Source organism: Scyliorhinus torazame, chromosome 14 (assembly GCF_047496885.1).
Source record: "Scyliorhinus torazame isolate Kashiwa2021f chromosome 14, sScyTor2.1, whole genome shotgun sequence".
Taxonomy (NCBI): domain Eukaryota; kingdom Metazoa; phylum Chordata; class Chondrichthyes; order Carcharhiniformes; family Scyliorhinidae; genus Scyliorhinus; species Scyliorhinus torazame.
In genome coordinates, this window is record NC_092720.1 from 6077395 (window position 1) to 6086516 (window position 9122).

Genomic DNA, 9122 nt, shown 5'->3' on the forward strand with positions numbered 1-9122 from the left:
TCTCACTCAGTTTCTAACTTCATGGGCTGGATTCACCCAAAATGGGACTATGTCCCACGCCGGCGTAAAAGCACTCGAGTTTTACTCTGGAGTTTCCTGAAAAAAAGATCAGCTAATCCAATGCCCTGCAGGGGGCTATCAGGGACCCAGAGTAATTCACGCAGTGTTAGCTGCGGATACGGGCCCTGCACATCCGGTTTTGAGTCCGTGATTGCAACCGGCGGCGACCTCCAGCGGCCACGCTGAGCGCCATGGCGGACTCAAACCGCAGAGGCAGACTGAAAATATAGATCCCCCGATCAGCCGCGCTCCCAGGGATCTGACCGTGCGGATATTAACCCCATTCCCTATAATGTCCCCCTGCCCCAGTGTCCGATCCCCCCCCCCCCCCCGTCCCCCACCAGGGTGGCATGGACTGAGTCTGCAGCTGCCACGCGAGCATCCCGCCTGGCAATACCAGATCAGTTCCATGCCATCGGGAACTCTGCCAGTCGGGAGCGGAGGATCGATGGGCGGGCCTCTGTCAATGGGCTCCCAGCCACGCGGCAACCTGGAGAATTGCCGGATCCAATTTTGGCGTGAAGTTGGATTCTCCGCCCTCGCGTGGAATGTGATTTATACGCGGGCAGCGGAGAATCCAGCCCCATAACATTGTACACTCAGCTCACTGAGATTATTCATAATAATAATAATCATTATTAGTGTCACAAGTAGGCTCACATTAACACTGCAATGTCGTTACTGTGAACAGCCCCTAGTCACCACTTTCCGGCACCTGTTCGGGTACACAGAGGGGAAATTCAGAATGTCCAATTCACCTAACAAACACGTCTTTCAGGATTTGTGGGAGGAAACCAGAGCACCCGGAGGAAACCCACTGAGACACGGGGAGCCATGCAGATTCCGCACAGACAGATACCCAAGCCGGGAATCGAACCTGGGACTTTGGCGCTGTGAAGCAACAGTGCTAACCACTGTGCTACGTGCTGCCCACATTCAGACCCCATGGATCTTTTCTCAATCTTCCTCATGGGTAATGGGTTGGTTGGAGAATGTGACTGGGTTGTGCGTAAATGCGCGTCATCTCCTGGGGGCCTCCTCCGAACGTGTGAGCTGGTGTGAGGCCGGCTTTATAAGGAGCTTCCCCGATTGCAGAACCAGAAGGAGCGGAGCTGTCCACAGAGCGAGTGCTGAAACCGCCGCCAATTTCAAAGCGTTTGGAAACTGCTCTCCTGCTCGCTGTCTCTCCCATTGATCCTCGCCTTGTGCAGAGATGTGGTGCAGCCGCCTTCAGTTGAGCCTGGTTCTCCTCTCCGTCGCCCTGGCAGTACGGAGTGTCAGCTCAGACCCCACAGACAACAGGAATCGCGAAATCCTGCAGAGAGCCATGGCAGCCACAGGAGGCGGGAGGGAAGCGGTAAGGACCCAGCAAAAAGTCACATTCAATAGAAATGGGAGCTTGTGTTCCCCCCGTTCACCTCGAATAGAAACTGGGAGTGGGAAATAACTGGTTCAATTCTGATCTAGTGAGAAGACCCACTTTTAACAGGACTATAATATTGAGTCAAAGTGCTTGTTTAGTGTTGGGAACACTTAACAATAATAATCTTTATTGAAATGTAAAATGAAAATCACTTATTGTCACGAGTAGGCTTCAATGAAGTTACTGTGAAAAGCCCCTAGTCGCCACATTCTGGCGCCTGTTCAGGGAGGCTGGTACGGGAATTGAACCATGCTGCTGGCCTGCCTTGGTCTGCTTTAAAAGCCAGTGATTTAGCCCTATGTGCTAAACCAGCCCCTACTTGTCACAAGTAGGCTTACATCAACACTGCTATGAAGTTACTGTGAAAAGCCCCTAGTCGCCATATTCTGGCGTCAGTTCGGGTGCACAGAGGGAGAATTCAGAATGTCCAATTCACCTAAAAAGCACGTCTTTCGGGACTTGTGGGAGAAAACCGGAGCACCCGGAGGAAACCCACGCAGACACGGGGAGACCATGCAGACTCTGCACAGACAGTGACCCAGCGGGGAATCGAACCTGGGACCCTGGTGCTGTGAAGCAACCTTTCGAACCACTGTGCTAGCGTGCTGCCCTCATTGGGTTAGAAAGCTTTCTGAGTGGGTTTGATCCAAATTACAGGATTCCCCATCCATGGAAAGAGCTCTCGTTCTCTCCAATCCATACTCACCCTCCACAAAGAGAATCAAACAAGAAATAACCATCTTTCCACAATCCCTGAGAACTTACTGCTCCCCTCCCTCCCCAAACCTCCCCTCCCATCCCAACCCCAACCCCAACCCCCCTCTCTCCCCAAACTCCCTCTCCCCACCCCAACCCCCTCACTCCCCACCTCAACTCCCTCTCTCCCCAAACACCATCTTCCACTCCAACCCCAACACTCTCTCTCTCCCCCCACCTAACTCCCTCTCTCACCCCACCCTAACCCCCTCTCACTTCCCAACCCCCTCTCTCTACCCCAACATAACCCCTTCTCTACCCCCACCCTAACCCCCCCTCTCTCCCCAACCCAATCCACTCTCTCCCCAACCCAATCTTCTCTCTCTCCCCACCCCAGACCTCTCTCTCCCCATTGTAAACGGACCTCATTCCACCTCTGGGATTCGTACCCAGGCACATGTAGTCCTGTTTCATAGAATCATAGAATCCCTCCAGTGTAGAAGGAGGCCATTTGGACTGCACCGACCTACTGAAAGACGCTACCCAGGCCCACTGCCCCCGCCCTATCCTTGTGACCCCACTTAAGCCTTGGACACTAAGGTTAATTTAGCACGGCCAATCCACCAACCTGCAAATCTTTGGACAGTGGGAGGAAACCGGGGCACCCAGAGGAAACACCCGCAGACACGGGGAGAACATGCAGACTCCACACAGATAGTGACTGGAGGCGAATCCGGGACCCTGGAGCTGTGAGGCAGCAGTGCTAACCACTGTGCCACCATTTGATTTGATCATTGGAAGGTTTTCGTCGAGCACCTGAGTCTCTCTCAGTAACCTCCGTTCGCCATCTAGAATGGGGCAGATTGAACCAAATCTTGCAGCAAAGATACTTAGTTTGAAAGAGATATTCAGTCCAATGATGTTATGAATTATCTCCATAGATTATCATAGAATTTACAGTGCAGAAGAAGGCCATTCGGCCCATCGAGTCTGCACTGGCTCTTGGAAAGAGTACCCTACCCAAGGTCAACTTCTCCACCCTATCCCCATAACCCAGTAACCCCACACAACACTAAGGGCAATTTTGGACATTACGGCAATTTATCATGGCCAATCCACCTAACCTGCACATCTTTGGACTCTGGGAGGAAGCAGGAGCACCCGGAGGAAACCCATGCACACACGGGGAGGATGTGCAGACTCCGCAAAGACAGTGACTCAAGCCGGAATCGAACCTGGGACCCTGGAGCTGTGAAGCAATTGTGCTATTCACAATGCTACTGTGCTGCCCCATGTTGACAAGAAGCTCTGAGCACTGGGGATTGCTTCATTCCAGAGGTTTTCTTGCTCTTTCCAAAGTCCACCTCCCCTTGAAGGGTTCACAATTGGAGGATGGAAGGGAATTGGGCAATGTGTTGGGTTTCTATTTGCAAATTGGGAGCTTCCCAATTTATTTTTAAAAACTAAGATAATTTCACAAAGTTGCAATTAGCTCATTGTAGATTTAATGGCGGAAGTTTCCCACATTCACTTTTAGAAATCCACATCCACTGGCAGGAATTTCTGCCCTAATCTATTTCCTGTTGTTGTTCCCAGGAGATTGCAGAATATTTCCTGCTGTCCGAACAAGAAAACGCCAAGAAGGAAGCTCAGAGTGACATTGTCAAACGGAATTTCAAGGGCACGAAGTCCAAGAAACGCAAGCAGACCAAAAAATACAGTAAACGCAAACCCAGGAAATAGGAAGCGAAGGCCAGGCTGTATGAACCTCTTCTGAAAATCCTTCACTTCCTGTTAACTCTCCAAATTCTCCATAGCAACCCACACACTCAGAATGTGGCATTCAGATAACTAAATAAATCATGTGGTAAATGATTCTATTTGATTGATGTAAGAGAAGACAATTGGTTTGAATTGTCCAATCGCAGGCCAGTTTGAATGGTGATTGGATAGAGCCATTGTTTTTCATTAATCTGTTGCAATAAAATCGCTGTTTAAAAGTGGACCATTTGTTGGACTTTGTTCTCTGGGAGCTGGGGCAATATAGCTGAAGGGACAGAATCAACTCGGGTAGTTTTCAAAACTGCCTTCAAATTCTCAATGAAGCTATTACTACTAGACTCCCTGTTTATCTCCCTGGGGCCGCCGGGGGCAGTGCTGTCGCTAGTGCCTTCAATCTCGGCCCCCAGACAAACTCTCCTCCATTCTGACCCCATTGTAAGTCAACCCCTCTGACCCAGCTCCGGACCATCTCCACATTCACCGCCCAGTAATAATACATTAGGTTCGGAAGACCCAAACCCCCTCTCTGCCTCCCTCTCTGTAGTAACAAGAACAAAGAACAAAGAAAATTACAGCACAAGAACAGGCCCTTCGGCCCTCCCAGCCTGCGCCGATCCAGATCCTTTATCTAAACCTGGCACCTATTTTCCAAGGATCTACTTCCCTCTGTTCCCCGCCCGTTCATATATCTGTCTAGATGCATCTTAAATGATGCTATTGTGCCCGCCTCTACCACCTCCGCTGGCAAAGCGTTCCAGGCACCCACCACCTTCTGCTTAAAAAACTTTCCACGCACATCTCCCTTAAACTTTCCCCCTCTCACCTTGAAATCGTGACCCCTTGCAATTGACACCCCCACTCTTGGAAAAAGCTTGTTGCTGTCCACCCTGTCCATACCTCTCATAATTTTGTAGACCTCAATCAGGTCCTCCCTCAACCTCCGTCTTTCCAATGAAAAGAATCCTTATCTATTCAACCTTTCTTCATAGCTAGCATCCTCCATACCAGGCAACATCCTGGTGAACCTCCTCTGCACCCTCTCTGAAGCATCCACATCCTTCTGGTAATGGGGCAGCACGGTAGCATTGTGGTTAGCACAATTGCATCACAGCTCCAGGGTCCCAGGTTCAATTCCCGGCTTGGGTCACTGTCTGTGCGGAGTCTGCTCAGTCTCCCCGTGTGTGCGTGGGATTCCTCCGGGTCCTCCGGTTTCCTCCCACAGTCCAAAGATGTGCGGGTTAGGTGGATTGGCCATGCTAAATTGCCCATAGTGTCCAAAAATTGACCTCCGTGTTGGGTGGGGTTACTGCGTTATGGGGATGAGGTGGGGTTACTAGGTTATGGGGATAGGGTGGAGGTGTTGACCTTGGGTAGGGTGCTCTTTCCAAGAGCTGGTGCAGACTTGATGGGCCGAATGGCCTCCTTCTGCACTGTAAATTCTATGATAATCTATGAGAACTGCACGCAGTATTCCAAATGTGGCCTAACCAAAGTACTATACAACTGTAACATGACCTGCCAACTCTTGTACTCAATACCCCGTCCGATGAAGGCAAGCATGCTGTTTGCCTTCTTGACCAATCTTGCGACCTGCGTTGCCACCGTCAGGGTACAATGGACATGAACTCCCAGATCTCGCTGTACATCAATTTTCCCCAGGACACTTCTATTGAACGTATAGTCCGCTCTTGAATTAGATCTTCCAAAATGCATCACCTCGCATTTGCTTGGATTGAACTCCATCTGCCATTTCTCTGCCCAACTCTCCAATCTATTTATATTTTGCTGTATTCTCTGACAGTCCTCCTCGCCATCTGCAACTCCACCAATCTTAGCATCATCTGCAAACTTGCTAATCAGACCACCTATACCTTCGTCCAGATCATTTATGTATATCACAAACAACAGTGGTCCGAACACGGATCCCTGTGGAACACCACTAGTCACCTTTCTCCATTTTGAGACACTCCCTTCTACCACTACTCTCTGTCTCCTGTTGCCCAGCCAGTTTTTTATCCAACTAGCTAGTACACCCTGAACCCCATATGACTTCACTCTTTCCATCAACCTGCCATGGGAAACTTTATCAAACGCCTTACTGAAATCCATGTATATGACATCTACTGCTTATCCCTCATCAATTAACGTTGTCACTTCCTCAAAGAATTCTATTAGGTTTGTAAGACATGACCTTCCCTGCACAAAACCATGCTGCCTATCACTGATAAGTCTATTTTCTTCCAAATGTGAATAGATCCTATCCCTCAGTATCTTCTCCAACAGTTTGCCTACCACTGACGTCAAGCTCACAGGTCTATAATTCCCTGGATTAACCCTGTTACCATTCTTAAAAAAGAGGCAACATTAGCAATTCTCCAGTCCTCCGGGACCTCACCCGTGCTCTAGGATGCTGCAAAGATATCTGTTCAGGCCCCAGCTATTTCTTCCCTCGCTTCTCTCAGTAACCTGGGATAGATCCCATCAGGACCTGGGGACCTGTCCATCTTAATGCCTTTTAGAATACCCAAAACATCCCCCTTCCAGATGCGGACTTGATTTTGAGTATTTAAACATCCATCCTTAGCCTCAACATCCATCATGCGCCTCTCCTTGGTGAATACCGATGCAAAGTACTCATTAAGAATCTCACCCATTTCCTCTGACTCCATGCATAAATTCCCTCTTTTGTCTTTGAGTGGGCCAATCCTTTCTCCAGTTACCCTCTTGCTCCGAAATACGAATAAAAGGCTTTGGGATTTTCCTTAACCCTGTTAGCCAAAGATATTTCATGACCCCTTTTAGCTCTCTTTATTGCGCGTTTGAGATTTGTCCTACTTTCCCGATATTCTTCCAAAGCTTCATCAGTTTTAAGTCACCTAGATCTTATGTATGCTTCCTTTTTCATCTTAGCTAGTCTCACAATTCCACCTGTCATTCATGGTTCCCTAATCTTGCCATTTCTATCCCTCATTTTCACAGGGACATGTCTGTCCTGCACTCTAATCAACCTTTCCTTAAAAGACTCCCACATTTCAAATGTGGATTCAACTTTAAAGAGCTGCTCCCAATCCACATTCCCTAGCTCCTGCCGAATTTTGTTATACTTGGCCTTTCCCCAATTTAACACACTTTCTTTATGACCACTCTCATCTTTGTCCCTGAGTATTCTAAAACTTACGGAATTGTGATCGCTATTCCCAAAGTCATCTCCGACTGAAACGTTAACCACCTGGCCGGGATCATTCCCCAATACCAGGTCCAGTATGGCCCCTTCCCGAGTTGGACTATTTACATACTGCTCTAAGAAACTCTCCTGGATGCTCCTTACAAATTGTGCTCCATCTACGCCTCCAACACGACATGAGTCCCATTCAATGTTGGGGAAGTTAAAATCTCCCATCACGACCACCCTATTGCTCCTACATTTTTCTATAATCTGTCTACATATTTGTACCTCTACTTCACGCTCGCTTTTGGGAGGCCTGTAGTAAAGTCCCAACAATGTTAGTGCACACTTCCTATTTCTTAGCTCTACCCATATTGCCTCAGTGCTTGAATCCTCCATCGTGCCCTCCTTAATCATAGCTGTGATATCATCTCTGACCAGTAATGCAACTCCTCCACCCCTTTTACCTCCCTCTCTATCCCTCCTGAAGCATCCATACCCTGGTATATTTAGTTGCCAGTCTTGCCCTTCCCTCAACCAAGTCTCTGTCATACCAATAACATCATATTCCCAGGTACTAATCAAGCCCTAAGTTCATCTGCCTTACCTGCTACACTTCTTGCATTGAAACAAATGCACCTCAGACCACCTGTCCCTTTGCGTTCATCATCTCTTCCCTGTCTGCTCTTCCCCTGAGTCACATTGAGTTTATTATCTAGTACGTTACTGGCTTTAGTTGCTGCCTCTTTACTGACCTCTGACTTCCTAATCTGGTCCCCATCCCCCTGCCACATTAGTTTAAAACCTTCCCAACAGTTTTAGCAAAAGCACCCCCTAGGACATTGGTTCCAGTCCTGCCCAGGTGTAGACCATTCGATATGTAATGATCCCACCGCCCCCAGAACCGGTTCCAATGTCCCAAAAATCTGAACCCCTCCCTCCTGCACCATCTCTCAAGCCACGTATTCATTCTGACTATTCTTGAATTTCTACTCTGACTGTCTCGTGGCACTGGTAGCAATCCTGAGATTACTACCTTTGAGGTCCTACTTTTTAACTTATCTCCTAACACCCTAAATTCTGATTGTAGGACCTCATCCCGTTTTTTGCCTATATCGTTGGTGCCTATATGCACCACGACAACTGGCTGTTCACCGTCCTCCTTCAGTATGTCCTGCAGCCGATCGGAGACATCCCTGACCCATGCACCCGGGAGGCAACGTACCATTCGGGAGTCTCGTTTTTGACCACAGAAACACCTGTCTACTCCCCTTACGATTGAATCCCCTATGACTATAGCCCTGCCAGTCTTTTTCCTACCCTTCTGTGCAGCAGAGCCAGCCACAGTGCCATGAGCCTGGCTACTACTGCCTTCCCCTGGTGAGTCATCTCCCCCAACAGTATCCAAAACGGTATACCTGTTTTCGAGGGAGATGACCGCAGGGAACACCTGAACTGCCTTCCTGCTCTTTCTCTTCCTTTTGGTCACCCATTCCCTGTCTCCCTCAGCAACCCTAATCTGCGGTGTGACCAACTCACTGAACGTGCTATCCACGACCTCCTCAGCATCGCGGATGCTCCAAAGTGAGTCCATCCGCAGCTCAAGAGCCGTCATGCGGTCTAACAGGAGCTGCAGCTGGACACACTTCCCGCACATGAAGGAGTCAGGGGCATCGGCCGCGTCCCTGAGCTCCCACATTGTGCACGAGGAGCATAACATGGGTCTGGGATCTCCTGCCATTCTTACACGTTACCTTAACTGATTACAAATATAATATCAAAGTGGCACCTTTCTAATTCTGGACACCTTGAATAAAATGATGAACGAGGTGATCATCGCTTCAATCTCTCTAAAAAATGCCTTTGGCAGGAGAACCGGCAGGCATTGAAAAATAAACAGGAATTGCGGCAGCACATTCATTTTAACCGCCTGTACCCGACCCGCCAGTGACAGAGGGAGACCATCCCACCTTGCCAGATCAGCTTTCACTCTCC

The 9122-nt window shown here is 48.9% G+C and overlaps 1 long non-coding RNA gene across 1 annotated transcript; it reads left to right on the plus strand.

Moving 5' to 3' along the window:
- Positions 1 to 989: 989 nt before the first annotated feature.
- Positions 990 to 4182, plus strand: LOC140389496 (uncharacterized). The gene is made up of 2 exons (XR_011934405.1): positions 990 to 1417; positions 3776 to 4182. It is a non-coding gene; the product is annotated as an uncharacterized lncRNA (long non-coding RNA).
- The last annotated feature ends 4940 nt before the right edge of the window (positions 4183 to 9122 follow it).